The sequence below is a fragment of the Eptesicus fuscus genome, chromosome 1 (assembly GCF_027574615.1).
Source record: "Eptesicus fuscus isolate TK198812 chromosome 1, DD_ASM_mEF_20220401, whole genome shotgun sequence".
Lineage (NCBI taxonomy): Eukaryota > Metazoa > Chordata > Mammalia > Chiroptera > Vespertilionidae > Eptesicus > Eptesicus fuscus.
Window position 1 is genome coordinate 129,644,192 of NC_072473.1, and position 27,368 is coordinate 129,671,559.

Consider the following 27,368-nt stretch of genomic DNA (forward strand, 5'->3'; position numbering starts at 1 on the left):
AAGTGTCCTTTCTGCGTATGCAAAAGGGACCAATTTCATTCAAAATCTGGCTGTGGGAGGAGCATGTAGAAAGCTCCAGTGCCCTACACACTGGACATAGGTGAGACAACACTGCTAGTGACACGTCGTATCCTACACACACTGTGGATGCAGCTCTGTGTATAGGGAACACGCCTTCTGTGTGTGTATACCTGAATGCTGTGTGTGCTTACAGGGAAGGCGTACTTTTCTGCATATAGTGTGTTCACATGTGATTGATATGATTGTACAGAAAGGTAAATAGAAGGATTGTTCCCATACACAGCAGCATGGAGAGCAGCAGTAAGACCTCTCTCATTTAGTCCCTATCGATGGAAGGATTGGGAAAGTCCACTGGTCTACACACTGGGATGGGAATCTCTGCATGTAGATCCATGTCGCTGGGTGTGTCTGGGGGCATGAGGGGTGAAAATCTCTCGCAAAACCTACACATGTTTGTGTTTACAGAGCAGATAGCAAGGAACATAAAAATCTACTTCATTTTTCTGAACAGTAGCCTATTAGTCCACAGCATCCACCTGTCATAGTGTGTTGATTAGTGCCCGACCTGAATGTAAAGGTAGCAACCTTGTCCATTTTCATCCCTGCTATCTCTTCTGTGACTGGCATAGTACCTGGCATCTAGTAGACATTCAAATATGTGTGGAAGGAAGGAAAAGGGGGAGAGAGAGTTGCTGCCCAAGTTCTGTCTCTCTACATGTAGACAAGGCTCCTTCCCTTAAAGTTCTTGCACATGGGCAGCAATTCAGTGCAGCAATGGCACCTACAGTGAACAAAGGAGAATGATGCACCTGGTCAGGAGCCCACTCCATGTTACATGTCTGTGTGTGTGTACCCATTCGGGCCCTTCTGTACACATTGCATTTGTGTGCTGAGGTTTAGAAGATTCTCCTACACACATCTGTATGATCCCAGGAAGGGGGTCATGTCAAGTCCCAATGTGCAGTCTGCCTACCCTCAGGATATGCAGGCATAATGAATGAGGAGTCCATTCTGCAACCTGCAAGGAGGGACCAGATGTGGCTCATTTTCTTGTGAGTCAGCTGCCCAGCATGGCATCTGAAATAGAGTAGGAACTCAACAGGTAGTTGTAGAAAGGAGGGTAGGAAGATATAGAGGGGCTCTGTCCTATTCAAAGATGATGCTGCCCCTCTCAGAATCCTTGCCCAGGTGCATTGCATTCAGAAAGCACTCTCACCCAGGTAGCAAGGATTAGAGTGGGGGAGCCAGAGCAGAAGATTCTGGCACCTGCACTCCCTGAGTGTGTGTTTAACAAAACAGCTCATCTATGTATGATTAAACTAAAATGAAGACATTCTCCAGCGTGAGAACAGGAATGAGATGTATCATACTTGTGTGTAAGTTAGGGGGATAGATAAGAAGTCCCCTATGTGGTCCACTCCCCCTCAGTACATGAAGGAGGTGGTAAGTGATGACAAAGTCCATTTTCTTCACCGGACTGTAAGATCCAGGAAGGCAGGGACCAAGTGACCAGCACAGTGACCAATGAATATTGTTTTGGGAAAAAAGAATGAGTGACAAAGGAGAAGCAGGCATGCAGCAAACAGCTGAGAAAAGATGTACAAATCCTCTATCCTTCTCCACTCAGAGGAGGCTCACCCTCCAGAATACTTGCTCCAGTGCATTTGCATTCAGAAAGCACTCTCACCCAGATACAAAGGATGAGAGAAGAGGAGCAGAGCAGAAAGTTTGGGCACCCGCACCCTGTATGTGTGTGCATGTGCATATTAACTCTCTTGGTTCCTTTTCCTCAAAGCATCACTATGTGCATTTAATAACATTGATACATCTCTCCAGAGTGTGCATTATGTATTTGTCCCTGTGCATAAGGTCACAAGGCCATTCTCTCTCAGACAGAGTCTCTGAATATGTACTGGTCGCTGTAGAGTGGCATTTTTCTCAGATCACACATGAGAGTGCAAGGGTTGGCTATGTGTTTGTAGGATAACAAGAAGGCTGGGACAATCTGTGTATGCAGGCAAACATGTGTATGCATATGTTGGAGGATAGTACAATACGTACTTTATTCCCTTCTATTCCTCTGCTAAACTATAAATTCATTGAGGGCAACAACCGGTGGTGTCAGTCTCATCACCCAATGTATGTTCCCCCATTAGAATATCTGATAGTAAGCTGAAATAAAGAGAAAGCTCATGCCCTGACAGAAGGGTAAGCCTGCACAGAGGGAATGAAGTCCATCTTCCCATAGTTGTCCTCTAGAAAGCCCAGGGATGAGGACTCTGGGCCAGAGATCTTGTCTATCTTGTCTATCACCATTGTATCTCTAACACCCAGTGCAGGGCTGGCATCTCATAGCAAATATTTGAAAGAAGGTGTGAAGGTGAAAGAGGTGATGTACAGGTACCCAATCCTTCTACCTGCAGACAAGGCTCGGCCTCTTTGAACCCTTGAATAGGTGTGTTGCACTGAAATAGCACTCACACCTAGGTTCCAAGGATTCAAGAGGGGGAGCAGACAAGAAGGCTCAAGCACCCACCCCTGTGTGTGTGTGTGTGTGTGTGTGTGTGTGTGTGTGTGTGTGTGTATGGCAAAGAATTTTGTTGATATATATATAGTCATTTATGAGTGATTGTACAAAGGCAGAGAATGTTCTCTCCTGATATTTCTCTGTGGGATCAGAGAAGACTCGTGCTTTTGTGTATTTGTGGGTGACAGCCGCAATGAGAAATCCACTCTATGGCCTATTCACTCTTGGTTCATGTAGGTATAATGGCTGATGAAGAATTCCATTCTTCTCCCTCAAGTATAAGCAACATGAGGGAAAGGCCCAGGCATGTCTTATTTACTACGGTGTGCTCAATGTCCAATTTAGTGTTGCGTATATAAGAGGTGATCAATAAATATTTGTGGAATAGATGGAAGGAGCATGGGAAGGTTCTCTGTCCTAAATGAAGATGAAGCTCTCACTCTCGGAATCCTTGCCCAGGTGCATTGCATTCTGATAGCACTCTCACCCAGGTAGCAAGGATTAGAGAGGGGGAGCAGGGCAGAAGGTTCCTTGTGGGTTTAACAAGAGGGCTTACACTTTTTCACAGATACTGCTTACTTGTGACACTACAGAAGTAAAGAGAAGGTTCTTGAGCTTCACATTAAAGATGTATAGTTGAGCCCGGCTGGTGTGGCTCAATGGTTAAGTTTCAACCTATGAGCCAGGTCAGGCCACATGCCCGGGTTGGGGGCTTGATCCCAGTGGAGGGCATGCAGGAGGCAGCCTATCAATGATTCTCTCTCATCATTGATGTTTCTACCTCTCCCTCTCCCTTCCTTTCTGAAATCAATAAAAATATATTTTTAAAAAGATGTCTAGTTGAACACATATTTTGTCTTCTCTTGGATAACAACAAAAAATGTATAAATCTACAAGGACAAAGAGACTGGGAGGACAGAGGTGTGTGACTAAGAGGAAGAGAGAGAGAATAAATATGAGATATCACCAAGGCTCACTATCCCCCAAATCCTTTGTGTGAATGTGACCCAAAAAGCAGCATAGTTGAGTACAGTTGTTCTCAAACTTCAACATGCATCAGAATCATATGGAGAGCTTGGTAATATACAGACTACAGGGGTTCTCATAGGCCTGGGGTGAGACCCAAGAATTTGCATTCTTACAGGTTCCCAGGTGATGCTGCTGCTTGGGATGGCACTGGTGTAGTGGAAAAAACATGGACTCGGGTATCGTCAAATCCTGGTTCAAATGCAAGCTTTACTACAAATTAGCTTAGAGAATCAACCTGATTTTCTCAAGGTGAGGTTACAAGCCTACTTCTTAATGGTGCCAAGTAAATGAAATGGCATGACAAATAAACCAAGTGGAGCACAGCACTATCATTACGGGTATACCTCATTTCATGGAGCTTCACTTCATTGCACTTCACAGACCTTGTGTTTTTTACAAATTAAAGGCAATACCTTCCACCAGCAGGAGAGAACATGAGAGCACAAACTACTTTGTAATAGGGTTTGGACAGTTCATTGTTCAACAGGCAAGAATTCAACTGCAACATCAGAGGACTCAGAGGGTCTGTGCCTTTGGACTGGGGATGCATTCATGTATGTATTTTTTTTTATTTTGTTATTGATTTTGGAGAGAGAGCAAGGGATAGGGAGAAAGAGATAGACATCAATGTGAGAGAGAAACATCGATCCGTTGTCTCCCATTCGTGCCCTGACTGGGGATTCAACCTGCAACCTAGGCATGTGCCCTGACTAGGAATGGAACCTGCAACCTTTCAGTGCATGGTACAACGTTCAACCAACTGAGCCACATTGGCTAGGGCCACTCATGTATGTAGTTCTTGAGGTAGGTGAGACTTGCTCTCCTGTAAACCCTACATGTTGAAGGGAGGAATGTGAAAAGGAGCAGATGAGATGGCTTAATCTCCTGAATGTTTCATGTGCTTGACTGTATCAAGGAGTACCCAGAGAGAGGGAATGAAGAGAGGTGACAGCTGCTCTGTTCTCTGTGCTGTAGACATCCACCCTCTGTGAATCTTTGCCCAGGTGCATTGCACTCGGGAAAGCACGTACATCTGGGTACTTAGATTAGAGAGAATGGTACACAGCAAAAGCCTCAGACACACACACACACACACACACACACACACACACACACACACACACACTCAGTATTGGCACAGGTGTCCAACCCATACATGAAAAGAGGAAAGAGAAGGTTCAATCTCTGATTTCTCTTTCTCTCATACATCATATCCAATATATCAATAAATCCAACCAGCTCTAATTTTAAAATATATCCACATATGATCAGTTTTCACCACTACCAGCACTGCATGTAGAATGCACTAACAACTATGTAGTGAGGAGAAAATGAATGAATGAAAATGGGGGCATTTGCTCCTGTGAGTATGAAGCCAAAGTCTCCAGTGTCTCCTGTCTCTGAACACTCACCTACCGTATATGCTGCAACAACAAAGCATTGTTTTTGTTCTGGTTATTGAAGAAGCCTGAGAAGCAATCCTGAGGCAGTCCTCTAGCACCTTTGGTACCTAGAATGTGGTCTCTAAATAAAAGGAACCAAGGCTTATGGAAAACATGGTAGATTCCAGATCTGGGGAAAGAGATGTCTGACATGAGCCTGGAACATTATCTCAATCCAGAAAGTGGAGAAGCTACTGAATAACTACTGGGTCCATGACAAAATAACTCAGAAGCCAATTTAAAGAAGCTCCCTCTAAAAAATGTCTAAAAGATGGGACATTTGAGCTTCACTGAGGATAAGAATTGCAATGGCTTGAAAGATCAAATGTATTTAAACCCACGAGCTTATAATGTTTTTAAACCCTCTTTTGAGTAAGCTAGTGATCCAACTCATTATTTTGAGTGCTGAATAATAAAGAAAACCAAACATCATGCCTTTCCTATAAAAATTGCACCACTGGGTAATCAAAGAGTAGATAAGGGGAAGTTTTTCTTTATCGAAGTATTCCAGCTAATAAATGAAGAGAACATAATGAAATTAGAATATCATTATTTTGCAAACCTAATGAAATAAGGCTCTAGGAATTGAACATCAACAGTAACTAACATCACAGAAAGGGAGACAAAACCAGTCATTATGTGCCTCTTAATGGAAGTACTTCTGTCCCCTTCCTCAAAGTTAAGCCTGAATCTGATCAGGCTCCTCAAAACAACTATCAATTTACAGGAAATACAAACAAGGAAAACTGTACCACAGGGATGCAATCACAAAAATCCAGCCTGTGGGAAACTGCAGGACCAATGTCTACTTTATTAAAACAAAGAAATTATAAGCAGAGAAAAAATAAAGATGGAGGGGGACATTATAATCCAGAGACTACAATAACTATCAACCAAATGCAATGTTATGTACTTTATTTGGATCCTAGTTTATTATGTTTTTGAGACAACTGAAAATGTGAACAATATATATTTGATATTAATAAATTGTTGTTAATTATCAAGTGTGATAATTATGTTATGGTTGTGATTTTTTTAAGCAAGAGTTCTCACCATTTAGAGATCTATAACAATCATCAGCTTTCCCTTTCCTCCATCATATCTTGCTACTTCCAACCCCTCTGCTCCTGCCACTATGGCCTCTTTGTTGTTCATAAAACATAGTAGTCTTTTCTGATTGCCCTATTTGATCCTAAAACTTCACCACCATCTCCACTGCCCCACCCACTCCTTATCCCCCTTTCCTGCTTTATGATTCCTCAGAGCATTTATCACGAACTGGCACATTATGTATTTCACCTGATACTTTGTTTACTGCCTGTCTCCCCCTACTAGGGCAGGGGATTCTTGTCTTTTTATCATTGATATACCCCTAATGTGTAGAAGAGCACCCAGCACATAGTAGATACTCAGTCAGTAAGTATTGGTTGAATAAATAAATGACTCAGTGAATGAATCAGCTGCAAATCCTGGTCTGGGAAGAGAACAGAGAAAGCTCTCATGGGATAGTAAGGGAATCTCACTTCCTGCACCACATGTGCTTGCGTGCACAGATGTTCTTTAATTCCCTCACACATTGGGTTTGTCAGCATTAGCTAGAAGGCTCCTTTTTCCACCACACCCCGTTTATGGGAGTACTGATAAGGCTCTTCTTTTCCTCCCCGCTAGGTGCTGGCAAGGCAAGAACAGTTCCAAAGACTTACCTCCTTCTAGGTTGTCCTTGTCACTGTGAGGACCTGCACTTTGTACAAGAGAAAGGTAAGAGAAAACTTGCTCCCTTGCAAGAACTATTTAGGAATGAGATGAGAGAAAGGACACAGGGCAGTGGGTCATTCTCCTTTCTACCACTTGTGTGTTCTTATCTTTGTGAATGTGTCTGTACATGTATGCCCACATGCACAAGAGAGCAAAGAAAGCTGAGGCTCACCATCCTGCAAACCCTGCATGTGGGAGGGGTTTTCAGCAAGCGCACCCTCCACCATGCAAGGGATGTGAGAGAGGGAGCAGGACAGACTCTCTTGGCACAATGTGTGTTTATACTCTGGAAAGTAAGGTGGGTCAGCCTGGGGGTTGCCCACGGAAAGCAAGGGAGCCAGCCAAGGGAGGGGCTATTCTGGGTAAGCCAGGAGGGGCATACATGGAGTGAGACAGTCATTCAGAGTGGGGTTTGGTACGAGTGGTATATTTATATGTTCCACAACAGAACACATGAGGGAGGACATATGAGGCAGGGGCTATATCAAAATCTCAATCACCTTCCATGTGTATGTGTTTGTTCTCATGCTTGTGCACTGGAGAGGGAGGAGAAGGCTTGCCCTCCTGCAAGCCTTGGGTGTGGGAGGGTAATTAAGATGACAACGGTCCTACACTCAAGGCATGTAAGAGAGAAAGCAAGTCAGGAGATTTGCTCTCCTATACACTGTATGCATATGAGTAAATGAGAATGTGTGTGTGTGTGTGTGTGTGTGTGTGTGTGTGTGCACGCACCCCATGGCCAAGTTTGCATGTGACTGTGCCCCAGACATGCTGAAATGAGAAGGTATGTCTTCATGCTTGTTCACATATGTACCTTTAGAAATGTTCACTATATACTACCTGTTTTTTCCATTTTCCTTTTTTTTTAAATTCCAAACACCATTATGGTGTTTATTATTTATAGGACACTGTTCTAAGTGCTTTTCATGTGTTAGCTAATTAAATCATCATAAAATATCTACAAGGTAAATCATTACTGTCACTATTTTACAGATAAAAGAACAGCAGATCATGCATAGAGGACACATGATAAGAAACCTCAGAATCTTACATGCTGGTGTTTACACAGAGGACCCAACAAAGAATGCAAGAAGGCACAGTCTTCTGGAGAGAGAGAGAGAGAGAGAGAGAGAGAGAGAGAGAGAGAGAGAGGAAATACTAACCCATGCAAGAATACGAGAGTATCTCATTACCCCTTGTGCTTCATGGAGGGAAGGCATAAAAAATGATCGGGTCTATGTATGGGAAGACAGAGCACAAGAGTGTCAGAAGGACAGACAAGGTGTCAACTTGCTAAGTTTCACTTTGATGCCAAATCATAGGAGGGAGATTCAAAAAGTATAGCTTTTTAGGCCGTGTGCCCCAGGATCCGGGTGAGGCTGGGTCCCGGGTCCGGGTGAGACTGCACCCCTGGGTCCGGGAGAGGCCACGCGCCCCCGGGTCCGGTTGAGGCCACGCGCCCCTGGGTCCGGGCAAGACCAAACCAGAGGGAGTCGGACCTGCATTACCACCATTTGTCCACCATCCAGAGCTGAAAAGTCAGTGCCGACATGTACACATAAGGAACGGTGGACATTGAAATTGGGTCTCAAAAGAACTGTTGGTCCAGAAAGAAACTCACTACAGACTGATTCATTTGCCTGTCAGCATAACTATTATTGCTCGTCTCACATTCGGTTCTTATAAGTATATTTCTAGTAACACATGATCTCACTCATCTAGGGGAAATGATGAACAACATAGACTGATGAACAAGAACAGACCCAGAAACAAGGAGGCATCGATTGGACTATCGGGCCTCAGAGGGTGGGTAGGGGGAGGGTGGGGGGTAGGGGGGAGAGATCAACCAAAGGACTTGTGTGCATGCATATGAGCCTAATCAATGGTTAAGGACAACAGGGGGGTGGGGGCATCCGTGGGGAGGGGTGTGGGATGGGAATGGGGGGATGAGGACAAATATGTGACACCTTAATCAATAAAGAAATTAAAAAAACACACACAAAAAAAAATATAGCTTTTTTTAGGCATAAGATGTGAGAAAGAAAGAAAATCCAGTCATTTCCCCCCTTATTCACAGTTTTACTTTCAGCAGTTTCAGTTACCTGTGGTCAGGTGCAGTCTGAAAACATTAATGGAACTTCCAGAAGTAAACAACACCAACATATATAGTGTGGATACACTAGACAAAGGATGATTTATCCTGGGAAGGATGGAATAGGGTGGCAAAAAAAGATTTTATCAGGCTACTCAAGAACAGCGTGCAATTTAAAACTTTTAAAGTAGAACCGGTAAGAGTTGATTATGGCTTGAATTTAGAATGTGGAGAAAATATAAGTGTCAAGGATGAATGCAAAGACTTTAACATATTAAAAACCTACACATCTCTGGCCTGAGCAATTGGGGAATGTCATTTACTGAGCTGGAGAACACTGAGGGAGGGGAGAGGAAAGTGAGGACTTCAGTTTTGTTTGTGTTAAGGTTTGAGGTGCTTATTAGACATCCATAGACAGGTGTCAATTACACAGTTTGGACACAGGCATCTAGAATTCAGGAGGAAGGTCCAGTCTAGATATATAAATATGTAAGTTATCCACAGAGGATGGTATCTAGAGCCACAGGACAAGATGAGAACAGCTGAGGACTACTGAGAAGTAGAAAGAAGTTGTCCAAAGACTAAACCCTCTATCTCTCTAATGTTTAAAACAAAGGAAGAAGAGGTAGAGCCATCAAAAGAGACCGAAAAGAGAAGCTTGTGAAGTAAAAGGACAACTAAGGGAGTGGGGAATCCCAGAAACTAGGTAGAGTCTGAACACGGAGGTAATTAACAACTGTGTGTAGATCTATCAAGTAAGATGATGAAACTGCCCAACACATTGGGGTCCTTGAAAGGGGGGATTTTAATGCTGAGGTGAATATTAAAGCCTTAATTTGCACCAGGATTCCACCATAGGTAATCTGATTGCCAAGACAGTGGGCCTAACAACCAAACCCCAAGCTGTGTGTACCCATGTGTGTATGAGAACCAAAGGTAATAAGGACTCACTCTCTGGCACATCTGGGGCACACATGTATGGAAGAGGGTGGGGGAAATGAAAGAGCAAAGATAAGGAATGTATAATAGGAAGGCTGTCATAAATGTGTGTGTGTGTACGCACGCAGAGAAAGAAGCAATGAGGCTGACTATGTAGCACAACCAATGTGCTCGTTGGGAGGTTGTACTAACAAGGTTACATTTACTGTAGTGTAAGTGATGCATGGAGTAGGAAGGGGGCAGCACTAGAAGGCTTACAGTCCTGCCATGCTGGATGAAATGGGACAACTCAGATGTCTCTCTTACATGCACAACATGTGTATGTGTGCACATGAAAGAAAGAGGAATGCAAGATAAGAAAGGCAAGTGGGAAGGGACATGGAAAACACACACACTACAATAGACGGTGCATAAGAGAACACGTAACTTGGTTCAGTTGTGTGTGTGTGTGTTGTGTGTGTGTGTGTGTGTGTGTGTGTATTTGGGAAGCATGTTTTTAAAAAGCTCAAAGCGCCGAAACCGGTTTGGCTCAGTGGATAGAGCGTCGGCCTGCGGACTCCAGGGTCCCGGGTTCGATTCCGGTCAAGGGCATGTACCTTGGTTGCGGGCACATCCCCAGTGGGGGGTGTGCAGGAGGCAGCTGATCAATGTTTCTCTCTCATCGATGTTGCTAGCTCTCTATCCCTCTCTCTTCCTCTCTGTAAAAAATCAATAAAATATATTTTAAAAAAAATAAAAAATAAAAAAGCTCAAAGCCTTGCATGCATACTCAAAGTAGAAAAGATGGGACAGCTCAAGACGCTTGTACTCCTGCATAGACAGTGGGGGCATTTGTGGGGGAAGGAGTAGAGAACAGAAGCAGAGACGGAGCAAGTATTAGAAACATACTTACTGATGAACCCTATAAAAATGTTAAGACATCATAAATATTCACACTATTTTTATGATGTAAATAATTATAATTTGAACAATGTTCCAATACCTTTCAAACAATTAAAAAAGACAAAGGCTTTTCATGTACAGACTAAGCAAGCAAACTTATCAGCTATCAGATAATTCTCATATTGTTTTTGCTTACATGTCATTACTTGACAACACTAATTATAGTGTAAAGAACCAAATGAGTGTTCACCTTGACACATCTTCTTTAGTCTTCACTCTTGTTAGCCAACAGATTATAGCTTAGAAGTTGCCCACCATCCTTCAAGGATAAACTCCCGTTTTGCATCTTATTATTTTTCCCTAAGTTAAGAGGAACAGATAGTTTTTATTCCTCCATACACTCCACAATACAAGGCAAGCACTAATAGTCAGAAGGACTCTTCTCCCTCACTGTGTGTATGTATGTGTATACAACTGAATACATACATGCCTAGGAGTCTGAGCCATTTTTCTTAAAGTCCACTATCATACAAAGTGTGCTTGTGGGAAGGGTACTGAGAAGGCCTACTGCATTTAAGAGTCAGCACAGCTCAGAATACCTGCACACCTGTAACACTTGTGTGGGGGAGGGGACCTGAGACAGCTCACACCCCAACATATGAGACCAAAAAGGTCAGGAGTCACCTGCTCCTCCTCACAGAGAACATGCACAGACACAGGTACCAAGAGACATGAGGCCATAAGGAGCCTTATACTCTTACACGCCTGTGCACATCATCTATGGGCAGGGCAGGTATCACTGTGATAAAGCTGACTCTTGTTCACCAGACCTATAAGAAAGGCATTAAGAAATCTCAGTCCTACAGGCTGGGTGAAGGCTTACTCTCCTGCAAACTCCATAGGTGGGAGTGGGATTTGGAAAGTGTACTCTCCTCCAGTCAAGGCACATAAAAGGATGATGGGGTCAGAAGGTTCTTGTCTCTGTCATTCTGTGTGTGAGAGAGGAAGAAGAGACAAGGAAAGGCTCATTTGCCTGCAAACCTGTGTAGTGGGAGGAGGAGTGAGAAAATTCACACACTGACATATAAGTAAGGCATAAGGCCTGTGAGGTAGCAAGCAGGTCAGAAAGTGAGTGTGCTTCTGGGTCTGTGTGGTTGCTCATGAGAAGGTTCCCTCAGTAGCAAGCTATCTATCTGCATGGATATGCAAATGCCTTCACATTGGCAGGAGCAGAAAGGGTGGTGGGAGGGGAAGTAAGAAGTGTTAAGTGACTGGACATTGTAAGCATATATTGCTGTGTGTAAGAGCAGGAATATGCAATGGGGAGATGGGACTCTTGCTCCCACATACTTCCTGCACTGTGTTGTTTGCATGGTATAGTGTAGTCTCAGCCGTGGGACTCCTGTTTCTGCCATTAACAATTGTGTGTGACTGCCCTATGCCTGAATTTCCTCATCTATGAAGTGGGGACTGTAGTAGTACCTCATTCTTTGGGTTGTCATAAGGGTTGACCTAGACAACATGACAAGTGCTTCGCTTAGCACCTGGTACACTGCAAATACTAATGAAAATACTGATCGTCATCATTAGTATCAGTACCAGCAAAATGAAGCTTTGTAGAGAAATATCATTCAAAGATCCCCATAAGTGCCTATGACCTCAACTGTTCACCTTGTCCCTTGTCTGGGGCCAGAAAGAAGCTGCTAAAAGGTGGATAGTCCCAGACTTTACTCTGCTCAAAAACTGGGGCCAAGGGAGAGAGAAAGAAAGAACTGAGAGACAGATACAGAGATAGAATCCTTAACAAAATGTTCATTATTATAACTTTGAAGTAAAGGAGAAGGTGGCAAAATGAACTGAAGACCAAGATGACTATATGTATGTGTTTAGGAGGTGGGTGAGGAGGTATTGAAGTAAGGTGTAACGGGTAGACAGGGGCATGACACATTGAAGGCTAAATAATAAAGTTGTGACTTTGATACCTCTGGTGGAAAAACTGGTAATCATCAGGATAAGCTAGATAACAAGCTCCTGAAAAATCATGAGATAATGGTACACTTAATAACATCTAGAGCCCTAGCTGGTTTGCTCAGAGGATAGAGTGTTGGCCTGCAGACCAAAGGATCCTGGGTTCAATTCTGGCACATACCTCAGTTACGACTCCTCCCCAGCCCAAGCCCTTGTCGGGGCTCGTGAAGGAGACAACCTATAGATGTGTTTCTCTCACATTGATGTTTCTGTCTTTCCCTCTCTCTTCCACTCTCTCTAAAAATCAATGGAAAAATATCCTCAGGTGAGGATTAAAATAATAATAACATCCAGAGTCAAGAAAACTCTAAAAAGGATATGTACATTTGAGGCTTGATATATATATAGTGTGATTGCTGTCCTAAAGAGCTTGAAGTCTCTACACCAAGTAAGAGTCCTATGTAAAGTTCTCTTAGCTCCATCCCAACTCTGAGACTTTATGATGCTATGAGGACAGAATTCAGCCAGATAGAATGGATTTTGTTCATTAGATTCCACATATAAGTGAGATCATGTGATATCTGTCTTTCTCTGACTGGCTAATTTCGCTTATCATAATACTCTCCAGGTCCCTCCATGCTGTCTCAAAGAGTAAGAGATCCTTGTAGTTATACAAGGCAGTAGAATTGAAATGCAGGAATTTAGAGAGGAAGCACATTGCTGTAGACCAGATGAGTTAAAGAACTACCAAAGAGGATGGGAAAGATGTTGACAGGTCAAGAGGAAGAGGAGGTGGAGGAGGGTATTCCAGAAGGTAGGGAGGAGGATAGTAAAGGAGCTACCTATAAGGTCACAAATAAACCAATTAGCCTGGAGTAGAGAGTTCTGCCAGGAAGGGGGTGAATAAGGTCCCTAAATGCTGCAAGAATAATGAGTTAGACTATCAATGTGGTGAGCAAGCATTCTGGGGGGGCGGGATTTTATAGGTGGCCTATCGATGGTGTTTTTCTTAATGTGATTACTTGAGAGTGAAGACGAATAAACTAAAACTAACCCCAACTCATGTTTTATGAAGTTTATTTAAACAGCATTGCTATGAGCATAGGGGTGCATATTTTCTTTCTTGTTTGGTGTTTCAGGATTCTTAGGATATATTCCTAGAAGTGGGATTAAATGTACTGATTTAAAGAAAGACTACAAGTCCACATGGACATGAATATTATAAAGATGGTATGCAAACAACCAGGATGTCTGTGAAACACAGCTGCAGGCCATGGGCAGTAACCACAGTTTATAAATTGGAGAACAAAATGCTTCTTCGGGAAGTTTAGTCTAGCAGCAAGTGGAAATATAGATTGGCATTAGGGAGATCAATTTAAAAGATCAGCTCTCAAAACCAATAGATGAGAGAGATCAAGAGGGTCAGAACTGGGCTGATTAGAGGTGAGAATAGAAAGGAAGTGATGGGGGGGAGGAGTAGTAAGGAGGGGTTCAATAGATTTCAAGAGCAGGAATTGGCAACTCATTGTATGTGGTATTTTGTGAAGAAGAATCTTGTAACAGTGTTGGAAATAAGGCTTGAATGAGGTAGTAACTGAGCTAATATAAATGAGATGAGTGTGAGGAACATTTTAAGCAATCTACAAAACTTGGATTAAGCCAGGGCATGATTACATCATAAAATTCCAAGGATTCCAGCATTAACACAAAGATAATGGATTGGGCTAAGAATTAGGTATTTGGAGTCTTATCATCCTTCACTGGTCATGCTGCATTGCAAAGCAATAAGCAAAAGGATGCTGTGTGCTGCACAGATACCAAGGCATTTAATATATTTTTGCTACTCTTAATTCTGAGCAAGCTACCTATCCTATGCTGGTGTTCCCAACATGAAACACTTATCTCCCCCTCATTTCCCAACCCCTTATAGCTCATGCTAAAACTGGCAGTTGAGTGGATTTTACTTTATTGCTTGAGGGAAATTTAAACAAAAAACAACAACTTGGAAGGACTTATGAGCTCAAGTCCCCTCTAAAAATAGACACAGTTACACCATTCATTTGGTACATAAACTTATTACGTCTTGCAACTTGGAGGACTGGCAGAATGAATAGATTCATTATCTCTTCATTTATGCTTTTCTTAAGAGCTGTCAAGCCTTTGCACTCTACATTTCCTCCAAGAACCCACTCTAAGAAAGTTTCCCCTCTGAGTGGCTCATATAGCACTTACACACATCCTGCCTTGTGCTGGAGTTATTTGCATTGTGCCTTATCTCCTCCTAAGGGAAGAGACTGACTTTGACATTACTTGGGAGGCCTCAGACACAGGGTAGAAGTTCCTTAACTATCCGTGAAATAAATCTATCTGTTTTTAAGCTAAGTACAGTTGCTCCCATTTGAAGTATTGCCATTTCAAGGCCCCCAAAAAGTCTTACCAGCAGTTATTCAAATAATTTCCCCTTAGCCATTATTGTGCAAGAAGATATGGATAAAACGATTTACAAATTCAGGAAGATTTCAGGGTGTGCCAGGTTTTGGGACACACACACACTCAATCCTTCTGCCTAACCACCCACCCAAGGCGTGGTGACTACTAGCATGACAAATACTGCCTACACCTCTGTAATTCTAAAATGTAACCTTATGAGTAAGTCTTAATCTGAATTTAGGTCCAAGAGACAAGCTACATTGAGTTGAAGGTTAATCTTTATTCTCTCAATGAGCTGGAGAATAAAAAACATTAAACAATCTAGAGAACTGGATTCTAGCTCCAACCCTGTCTTTTAAAAAATAATTTCATTATTGATTTCAGAGAGAAAAGGAGAGGGAGAGAGAGATAGAAACATCAATGATGAGAGAGATTCATTGATTGGCTGCCTCCTGCACACCCCACACTGGGGATCGAGCACAAAACCCAAGCACGTGCCCTGACCAGGAATTGAACTGTGACCTCCTGGTTCACTCAACCACTGAGCCACGCCGGCCAGGTGCTAATTGTTATTTTGAGCTTACCAATTTAAAATGGTCATTATCTTTTGCTTCCTCCTACTATAACCCCTATATTTAATTGGTTACCAAGTCCAAACCTCCTGGTTTGCAGTATTTCATATTTATTCATTTACTTTTTATCCCCACCTTTCCCACTGTGTAGTCTGGCCCCAACTGCTTTACACCTTTCAATATCTGTTATTCCTCTCCCCAAGACTGTTCCCTATTATTGACCACACTCAAATTTCATATTCCCCCACCCTCCACAGTCTGCTTGCCCAGTCAAGCCAATTTTCTCATGATCAGCTGCCCACCTACCCTAACCAGATTTGTGTTACTAAGCCAGACAGGATTGTCACCCTTGTTTTCTACATGTCCAAATGTTAACAGTCTTTAAAGGCCCAGCTCAAGTCTCACTTCTTTTATGATACTCTGCTTTTCCTAAACTCTCATTAGACAACGGTACTCATTTTTTTATTATATGCTCATTCTCTACCTCCTTCGTTTTTCTTGGATAATAAGCACAAGAGAAACTGGGTTTGGGGCATTTTTCTTTGGTATCCTCCTCCATAGTGTTGGATGCATAATGGGTGTTCAAGAAATGCTTTTCACACTGGCTGTTTTGGCTGGGTGTTTAGAGGACTGGCCTTTGGACCAAAGGACCATGGGTTCAATTCCCGGTCAAGGGCATGTACCCAGTTGAAGGTTCGATCCCCGCCCAGTTAGGGTGGGTGCTGGAGGCAACTAGTACATGTGTCTCTCACATCGATGTTTCCCTCTCTTTCTCTCCCCCTCCTCCCTCTCTCCCACTCTCTCTAAAAGTCAAGGGGGTGGGGGGAATATCCTTGGGTGAGATTTAAAGAAAAGAAATGCTTTTTGATCATATAATGATTAATGTTCAAACTATATTATTTAATTTGAAAATTCTGTTTTTATTTTTCTCCTCAGTGATCACATATTGAATCTAAAAGAGCCCATTAGAATCACGACACTCTGGTCCCCCTCCCTACCCTTCTCTCCCCCTTTTGGAATTTAACACATGAATAACACACATCATGTGATACTAAAAATCTGCAATTTTAGAACTTTAATAACAAAAGACCACAAAATCCAACTAGATACTTCCCTTCAATATGAAAAACCATTTTCCCCTAGCAAGCATGTTAAACAAAGCTCTTAAATTAAAAAGCAAGAACAACCGGAAATACTTCCTCTTCAGGTCCCTGGGGAAATGCTGCTCTGAGGCTGACCCTGGTGGTGGAGAAGGCGGGTGTAGAGAGTAAATCTTTAATGCCTAGAATCTAGGGCTCAAGCCAAAGGAGGAAGAAATCCAAATCCATTGGGGCCCAGCACATCTTTTTCTATGCCAGAAGTTCAAAGAGGGGGAGGGGGGTGTCTCATTTCCTAAATTGTCTTATGTATTCTTAAATCTGTTTAAACTATTGTATTACTTATCCCATCACCCACCAGCCACCAAGTAACAAGCCCTTCCTAGTTAGTTCAAGGAAAACAACAGCACACCAAGTGTGCCCTATTGTCCTCTGCCTATGTGTAACTACGAGTTAGGTTTTTGTGGGCCAGCAGAATTTAATTAACTACCTTATAAACCAAGGAAAACTTATGGCTCCACATATATGCATACCTTTATAATTTCAATATATCCTTTAATTAATTATAAGGGCAAGCAAATAACAACCTGCACTAAAAACAATCTAAAAGAATTGCTGGCTTGCCACAAAGTTAATATATCATTGAGTTAAGATTATTACTGGGCGGATAATGAAGAAAACAATGTGCAGAACACTCAATATATTGTCCTGGCAAAGTGCTAGTTCTATTGCAATAGGCTTCAGCAGTGTGGCCAGTTTTCTCCTTGACAAAAAACACAATATTTATTTTTTCCCTTTCTTCCCTTTTATTCCTAAACAGAGGTCTTAGAGATTCTGCCAGTGATGCGCCTGGATAGTCACTGGGTATTTTAATGTAGGTACTAATTAAAATGTTAACCCTGCCCTAACCGGTTTGGCTCAGTGGATAGAGCGTCAGCCTGTGGACTGAAGGGTCCCAGGTTCGATTCCGATCAAGGGCATGTACCTTGGTTGCGGGCACATCCCCAGTAGGGAGTGTGCAGGAGGCAGCTGATGGATGTTTCTCTCTCATCGATGTTTTTAACTCTCTATCCCTCTCCCTTCCTCTCTGTAAAAAGTCAATAAAATATATTTTAAAAATAGAAATAAAATGCTAATCCTACAATCTACATAGAACCTTGACTTGAAGAAGGAAACAGGCAGGTTGCACAGCACAGGTACTTTATGAGGTTTGTGTCTAATCCTATGTAAGATGCCTAAGATAATATGTCAGACTTCATCCTTTGAAAGCCCAAAGAAAATGGGGAAATGAGGATATGGGAACCTTTCTGTAATTTTTCCAAGATAAAATTTCAGAAAGAAAAAAAAAAGAACAGAATGAAGGGAGAGACTGACCCCAAGACCCTTTTGCAGATTCTATGGTACATCAAGAAGATGTAGTCAGCCAGCTCATAAATTTGCCACTAACCACACTAAATATAATTCAAAACACCTGGAAAACTTCTTAAAAAGAATGAACTGAAAGACCCTACAGATTTGGGCAGTTATCAAAATTTGTGCAACCAGACAGATGGTGTCAATGCTCTCAGGACAATGTGACAAGTCAAAGTTTTAATTCACTCAACTAAGCACCTCTGTACATGGATTACAATTTACACTTCATAATGTACACTCCCACTAATGCCATATGTTTAAGAAACCATCATTGAGGTTGTGAAAGAAAGTTCCCAGTCAAATTCTCACCACCCTTGGTTATATGGGTGTGTTCACTTTGTGACAAACCACTGAGCTGTAACTTTGGAATTGCATGCTATTTTGTACGTGTGTTATATTTTAATAGAAAAATTTAAAATCTCAGCATCCTTTGGCTACACTTGTAGCATCATTAAACACCTTGTTGCAGAAATGCTTAAATGGCATAGTGTTCCAGTCATTTGGAGTAAATTCACTGTTTGAGATAGAAGCATAATTGCTTGTGGACTACTGGTGCATGGACAATAAGAACCAACCTTGCATCTAAATGCATATAAGGGGAAATTATTCATTGATTAAGGGGTGTGCAGACTGAGCCACTTAACCTGAAACAGGCTAATTCAAAAATTACCAAACTTGGGACAACTGTAATACTCTCAGTTTAAAGTTTCCTTTAATCTCTAAGGGTACAAAGCATTGCATGGTGTGCGTATGTGTGACAGAAATTAATAGAAACTGGATAAATATGAACCAATTTTCGATGTTTCACACATTCTTAACATTGATACTCCATGGAATCATAAAATCAGGGCCCCCAAAAACTGGTCAGAATCAGCAGAAAATGCCTATGAGAGGCAGGTCAACCAACCAAACCTGCGCCATAGTTATAACCCTACACAGTGGCCAAAAGATAATGTGACAGGGCAATATTGAAAAGTGAGTACTCTCTATATGCATAGACTATAATCAATTTAATATTCTTTAAAAGTACATGTTTTAATCAAATGCCTAGCATGTATTGTGGAAGACAAATTGGGGGGTGTTATTTTTATTTGGATAGAAAAAACATTCATTTTTTATTTAACCACTGTGTATTGAGAGACTTACATGGCTAAATGCCAGGATACAATATTTTATTTGGAAGACACATTTTATACTCTTTAGTAATTCACGCTACTTGGGAAGGCAGCAAGTGGATGGTACTAACAGAGATGGAACAATTAAAGAAACAAAATATGGTGTGTAAACAGTGCGGTATTAACAGAAGTTCAAGGAAGCTTAGAATAGCTGCAGAGGTGGGCACACAGTCTGGGCCTTCTAACATGGGCAGGTAAGATCAGTGATAAAGAGATAGGGCATTGCAAGCTACAGCAAGTAAGATCTAAGCACTGGGCAAGGCAGAGTGAATCAGCAGGAGGTAGAGCAGTGCTACTCAAAGTATGGTTCAAAGGCCTACTGCCAGTCCCCAACTTGTTCACTAAGACAAGTCCAGAAATTAATAAGCATTTAGAAACTTTTATAGCAATTTGACAGAGCAATTTTATGTCTCATAAATCTAATAATAAATATAAAGCTTATATTTTATATGTCTTGATAATTTCATTCTCCTAATGATCTTTGTTGCATTATACAAAAGTTTCAATCCATGATGGACTAGAAGTTAGAAAAAATAAAAACACAATTAGCTTGTCTCTTGGCACAGGCTCCTTTGAGAAACACCAGTTGAGAGTGATGGTACATCTGAGTCAAGGGGTGTGGAGGTGAGGTGGGGAATGAAGGATGGGTAAATGGGGTAAGGCAAGATAATAAAGGCCTTGAAACCCAAGCACATGTAGGAATTTATAGTGGAGACAATAAGTATTGGGAAGTGGTACTAGGTTCATGAATAAAGAATTGACATGAAGAAAGAAGTAGTTTTGTAGGGCAGAGTCTGGCAGCAGTTGATTGGATTTGATTGGAATGAGATCAACCACTCAGAAATTAAGAACACAACATCTGAAGGAAGAATATACTAGAAAGAATCAACAACAGTAAGTTAGATGAAGAAGAGGATTGAATCAGTGATTTTGAAGACAAGGTAGCAGAAAACACCCAATCAGAGCATCAAAAAGAGAATTTTAAAAATGAAAATAGCCCTAGCTGGTTTGGCTCAGTGGATAGAGCATGAGCCCTCAAAATGAATGGTCTCAGGTTCGATCCTCATCAAGGGCACGTACTTGGGTTGCAGGTTCGATCTTCTGTCCCGGTCTGGGTGTGTGCAGGAGGCAACCAATCAATGTGTCTCTCTCACATCAATGTTTCTCTCTGTCTCTCCCCATTTCTTCCACTCTCTATTTAAAAAAAAAATGGAAAAAATATCCTCGGGTGAGAATTAACAAAAAATAAAATTTAAAAAAGTGAGAGTAACAGAAGGGATCTTTGAGACCACATGAAGCATAACAACATCTGCATCATACAGGTGCCATAAGGAGAAGAGAGAGAGCAAGGAATTGTGAACTTTATTTGAAGAAATAATGACTGAAAATTTCCTTAACCTGCTGAAGGAAAAAGACACAAGCCTAGGAAGTGCAGAGAGTCCCAAAAAAGATGAACCCAAAGAGTCCCACACCAACACACATCATAATTAGAATGTCAAAGGTTAAAGACAAAAAGAGAATCTTAAAAGGGGAAAGATAGAAAGTTACCTACAAGGGATCCCCTATAAGGATTAGTGCTAATTTCTCCACAGAAACATTTCAGAACAGAAATACAAAATACTCAAAATATTCAAAGTGATAAAGACAGGACCCTACAATTAAGACTACTCTATCCAGCAAGGCTATCATTTAAAACTGAAAGAGAAATAAAGAACTTTGAAACAAGAAATCTAAAGGAGTTCATTACCACCAATCCATTATTAGTATAAGAAAGAACTTCTTTAAAATTAATAAAGAGCCCAGCCAGTGTGGCATAGTAGTTGAGCATCAACCTGTGAACCAGGCGGTCACGGTTCAGTTCCTGGTCAGGGCATATGCCCAGGTTGCAGGCTTGATTCCCAGCATGGGGAGTGCAGGAGGCAGCTGATCAATGATTTTCTCTAATCATTGATGTTTTTATCTCCTTCTCCCTTCCTCTTTAAAATCAATAAAAATATTGTTTTGAAAAAGAGAGAGACAAAGAGGAATATTACATAATGATAAAGGGACCAATCCAACAAGAGGATATAATCTCTATAAACATTTATGCACCCAACATAGGAGCAAATCCTAACATATAAAAACCCTGGGTCCATCATGACTAGAGGCTCGACCAACCAGAAGTCAGTCCTGCAGTCAGCCCTGGGTTGCTGCAGGCGTGGTGACCCAGCACTGACTGCTGAGGGGGCTGAGAATCAGGCCCAGAGAGAGGCCTGAAAAGAGAAGCAGGATCTGATCCATAGCCTGTGTTGCAGCTGTTGATCAGCACTTGCCTCTCTCTTTCTCTCCGGCCGGGCCAGCAGTTGCACCTCCATTTCTCTCCAGGCCTCCACCAGGGCTGCTGATCAGCCCCACCTTTCTGATCAGACCCCATTGATAGGCCCAGAGACACTAACTGGCATAGAAACCGACCAATCAGAACCAAATCTGGGTGAACTGTGAGGAGCCAATGGCTGCCTAGGAGGCAGAACTTTTGATGCTGACTTGGCATAGAAACCAACCAATCAGAACCAAATTGGCCGGTGGAGGAGGGCAGTTGGGGGCAAGATCAGGCCAGCAGGGGAGGGCAGTTAGGGATGATCAGGCAGGCAGAGGCAGTTAGGGGCGATCAGGCCAGCAGAGGAGGATAGTTGGGGGTGAGATAAGGCCAGCAGGGGAGGGAAGTTGGGGTGAGATCAGGTCAGCAGGCAAGGGCTGTTGGGGGCAAGATCAGGCTGGCAGGGGGAGGGCAGTTAGGGGTGATCAGGCAGGCAGAGGCAGTTGGGGGCAAGATCAGGCCAGCAGGGGAGAGCAGTTGGGGGCAAGATCAGGCCGACAGGGGAGGGCAGTTAGGGGCAATCAGGCAGGCAGACAGAGGCAGTTAGGGGTTATCAGGCAGGCAGGCAGGTGAGCGGTTAGAAGCCAGCAGTCCCAAATTGCGAGAGGAATATCTGATTGGAGAGGGTGCAGGCTGGGCTGAGGGAACCCCCCCTCTGTGCACGAATTTCGTGCACCAGGCCACTAATAAGTATATAAAGCAAATCTTAATGGACATAAAGAATGAGATCAACAGTAATACAGCCATAGTAGGAGATTTTAACACCCCATTAAATCAATGGATAGATCTTCCAGACTGAAAATCAACAAGGATACAGCAGCCTTCGATGACACGCTAGACCCGATTAATTTAATTGATATTTTCAAAGCATTTAACCCCAAAGCAGCAGAATATGCATTCCTTTCAAGTGCACATGGAACATTTGCTAGGATAGACCACATATTAGGGAAAAAAACAAGTCTTGTTAAATTTAAGAAGATTGAAATCATATCAAGCTTCTTCTAAACACAATAGTATAAAACGAGAAATCAATAACAAGAAAAATACTGAAAAACACACAAATACATGGAAACTAAGTAACATGTTACTAAACAATGAGTAGGTTAACAATGAGATCAAGGAAGAAATCAAAAGACACCTCTAGACAAATGAAAATGAAAACACAACAACCCAAAATCTATGGGACACAGCGAAAGCAGTCCTACATGGGAAATACAAGCCTACCTGAAGAAAGAATAAAAATGTGAAATAAACTATCTAACCTTACACCTAACGGAACTAGTAATACAACAAACACAGCCCAAAGTGAGTATAAGGAAGGAAATAATAAAGATCAGAGGGGAAATAAAATAATAGAGTCTGAAAAAAAACACAATATAAAAGATCAATGAAACCAAGAGCTGGTTCTTTGAAAAGATAAACAACATTGATAAACCTTTAACCAAATTCATCAAGAAAAAAAGAGAGAAGACTTAAATAAAATCAGAAATGAAAGAGAAGTTACAAGTGATACCACAGGAATACAAAGGATTATAAGAAAATATTACAGACAACTATAGGCCAACAAATCGTACAAGCTGGAAGAAATGGATAAATTTCTAGAAACATAAAATCTTCCAAAACTGAACCAAGAAGAAACAGAAAATCTGAACAGACTGTTTACAACTAATGAAATCAAAGCAGTAATCAAATTCCCAACAAAGTCCTCAAACAGATGGTTTCACAGGAGAATTTTACCAAACATTCAAAGAATTAGTACCAATCCTTCTTAAATTATTCCAAAAAATTCAAGAGGAGGGAAGACTCCAAAACTCATTTAATGAGGCAGCATTATCCTAATTCCAAAACCAGGTATAGACACTACAAAGAAAGAAAATTATAGGCCAATATCCCTGGTGAACAGAGATGCCAAAATCTTCAAAAAATATTAGCAAACTGAAATATTAGCAATACATTAAAAGATCATACACCGTGATTGAGTGGGATTTATTCCTGAGATGCAAGGTTCGTACAATATGAACAAATCAATTAACATGATACACCACATAAACAAAATGGATAGAAATCACATGATCATATCAATTGATGCAGAAAACATTTGACAAAATCCAGCAACCATTTATGATAAAAACTCTAAGTGAAGTGGGAATAGAGAAAATATACCTTAACATAATAAAGACCATATATGGCAAACCTACAGCTAACCTCATACTCAATGGGGAAAATCTAAAAGTGTTTCCCTTAAAATCAGCAACAAGACAAGGATGCCCACTTTCACCACCGTTTTCTAACATAATACTGGACATCCTAGCCACAGCAATCAGACAAGAAATAAAAGGCATACAGTTGGAAAGGAAGAAGTAACACTATCACTATTTGCAGATGACTTGATACTCTATATAGAGAACCCAAAAGATTTCACCAAAAAAACTACTAGAACTGATAAATGAATTCAGTAAAATACCAGGAAACAAAATCAATATTCAGAAATCTGTTGCATTTTTATACACCAATAATGAACTATCAAAAAGGGAAATTAAAAAACAATCCCATTTATAATTGCATTGAAAAAAAACACCTAAGAATAAATTTAACCAAGGAGGTAAAAGACCTGTATTCAGAATATTATAAGACACTGAAGAAAGAAACTGAAGATACAAATAAATGGGAGCATATATCCTGCTCATGGATAGGAAGAATTAACATCATTAAAATGTCCATATGATCCAAAGAAATCTACAGATTCAATGCAATTCCTATCAAAATACCAATGGTGTATTTCACAGAACTAGAATAAACATTCCAAAAATTTATATGGACCCATAAAAGATCCCAAATAGCAACAGCAATCTTGAGAAAGAAGAAAAAAGTTGGGGGTATCACACTACCTGACAACAAACTATACTACAAGGCTATAGTAATCAAAATAGCATGGTATTGGCATAAAAATAAATATATAGCTTAGTGGAACAAAATAGAGATACCAGAAATAAACTCATGACTTTATCGTCATTTGATATTTGACAAAGTAGCCAAGAACATACAATGGAGTAAAGAGAGTCTGTTCATTAAATGGTGTTGGGAAAAGTGGACAGATACATGCAAAAAAAATGAAACTAGACAAGCTTCATACACCATATAAAAGAATAAACTCAAAATGAACTAAAGACTTAAATGTAAGTCTCAAAACCATTAAACTCCTAGAAGAAAAGATAGGCAGTAAAATCTGTGACGTTTCTCATAGCAATATTTTTTCTGATACATCTCTTCAGGCAAGAGAAACAAAAAATAAAATAAATGAATGGGACTACATCAAACTAAAAAGGTTTTGCACGGCAAAGGAAACCAAAGACAATCTATTGAATAAAATATATTTGTCAATAAGACATCTGATAAGAATTTAATATCCCCCTAGCTGGTTTGGCTCAGTGGATAGAGCATTGGCCTGTGGACTGAAGGGTCCTGGGTTCAATTTTGATCAAGGGCATGTACCTCGGTTGCAGGCTCCTCCCTGGCCCAGGCCCTGGTCAGGGCACGTGCAGGAGGCAACAATCGATGTGTGTTTCTCTCACATCAATGTTTCTCTCTGTCTCTCCCTCTCTCTTCCACTCTCTCTAAAAATTAATGGAAAAATATCCTCGGGTGAAGATAAAAATAAAAAAGAAGTTAATATCCAAAAATCATAAAGACCTCATACAGCTAAACACACACACACACACACACACACACACACACACAGCCACAAACAATCCAATTAAAAAATGAGCAAAGGACCTGAATAGAGACTTCTCCAAAGAGGATAGACAGATGGCCAACAAACATATGAAAAGATGCTCAGAGTCACTAATCACCAGAGTAATGCAAATAAAAAACACAATGAGATATCACCTCACACATGTCAGAATGGTATCACCAATAAGTCAATAAACAACAAGTGCTGGCAAGGATGTGAAGAAAAGGGAACCTTTGTGCACTGCTGGTGGGAATGCAGACTGCTGCAGCCACTATTGAAAACAGTATGGCAGGTCCTCAAAAAATCACAATTGAATCTGCCTTATGACCCAGTAATTCCACTTCTGGATATATAGCCAAAGAAACCCAAAATTACAATAGCCAAGATATGGAAGCAACCCAAGTGTCCAGTAGGTGAGTGAATAAAAAAGTGTTTAGATATAATGAAATATTATTTGGCCATAAAAAATAATGAAATCTTACAATTTGCTACAGCATGGATGGACCTAGAGGTTATACTAAGTTAAATAAGTCAACCAGAGAAGGAAAAATACCATCTCACTTCACTTATATGTTGAATTTAAAGAACAATATAAATAAACAAACAAAACAGAAATAGACTCGTAGACACAGAGAACATACTGATGGTTGCCAGAGGCGAGGTTTGGTTGGGGGACTGGGTTAAAGAGATGAAGGGATTAAGAATACAAATTGGCATTTACAAAGCAGTCACAGGAATATAAACTGCAGCACAGAGAATATAGTCAATAGTATGGCAATAACTATGTATGGTGCCAAGTGGATACTGGAAATATTGGGGGAACACTTTGTAAAGTATATGACTGTCTAACCACTAAGCTGTACACCTAAAACTAATACAAAATAATACTGAATGTAAAGTGTAATTGAAAAAGAAATAAAGAAATACATTAGAGACATGGGGTAGGCTGGGGGTGCCTATGAGGATACGAATATGTCATTTCAAGAATGTGTTGGCAATATAAGATGGTTATCTCAACAGCACTCAAGCTTTTGGCATGTATTATGCCTGTGTGAACTGTTTCTGAATGTGCTATTTTTCCTCATAATATAATCTTATGTTTTTGGAAGATTATCAAGTCTAGCATCCTGTTCTGAATGAGTACAAATACATATTCCTTAGACCAGCATTTGCTAAACTGTGAATTATGGAATATTTGGTTCTACAAGATGTCACTATGTTCCTATTTTTAACATATTTTTATTGATTTCAGAGAGGAAAGGAGAGGGAGAGATATATAAAACATCAATGATGAGAATCATTGATCTGCCCTCCTTCATGCCCCCCACTGGGGATCGAGCCCACAACCTGGGCATGTGCCCTGACCAGGAATCGAAATATGACCTCCTTCCTGGTTCATAGGTTGACACTCAACCACTGAGCCACGACGGCTGGGCTGTTCCTTTTTTTTTTTTTTTTAAGTATTATTGTCCTATGTTCCAAAAAAAGTTTGGGAAAAACACAAACATTTTTAAAGCTCTGAGAAGTCCTGCAGTAAAGAAACGTATTAAACTTTTTATTTACCTCATCATTTTGGAAATGACCAGAAACCCTGCCCCCAGAATACATGTGAACTGCAAGGCAAACACTATGGTTTATGCAGTATTTTAAAATAAAAATTAAATGAAGTAGGTCACTAGAGGGAAAAAAGATTTGTATGAATTTTTTAGAAAAAAATATGTAATTACTATTACTGTATTTTTGTTAACTTTCCATTATGCTAACCAAAAATGAAATGTTTCAGATGCACTTGAATGAAGTAGAAAGTGTGTCAGGGATGATCTTATTTTAAAAGAGCAGATAATTTAAAAGTCATTCATATGAATTATTGAAATTCATTTCATATTTTAAAGTATATTTACTTTACCAGCTGTACTTGCCACACTTTTCATTTTGAT

The 27,368-nt window shown here is 40.9% G+C and overlaps 1 protein-coding gene and 4 non-coding genes across 5 annotated transcripts in view; all 5 read right to left on the reverse strand.

Annotated features, from left to right (window-relative positions):
- The window catches only part of LOC129148601 (H(+)/Cl(-) exchange transporter 5-like), a 103,693-nt gene that overhangs the window by 20,363 nt on the left and 55,962 nt on the right, over positions 1-27,368 (reverse strand). The window lies entirely within an intron of this gene.
- On the reverse strand, positions 1,183-1,268 carry MIR500 (microRNA mir-500). The gene is given in 1 exon segment (NR_129231.2): positions 1,183-1,268. It is a non-coding gene; the product is annotated as a microRNA mir-500 (primary transcript).
- MIR502 (microRNA mir-502) lies at positions 2,980-3,063 on the reverse strand. Its single transcript, NR_129234.2, is given in 1 exon segment — positions 2,980-3,063. It is a non-coding gene; the product is annotated as a microRNA mir-502 (primary transcript).
- Positions 6,942-7,021, reverse strand: MIR188 (microRNA mir-188). The gene has a single exon (NR_129230.2). It is a non-coding gene; the product is annotated as a microRNA mir-188 (primary transcript).
- On the reverse strand, positions 7,330-7,408 carry MIR532 (microRNA mir-532). The gene has a single exon (NR_129232.2). It is a non-coding gene; the product is annotated as a microRNA mir-532 (primary transcript).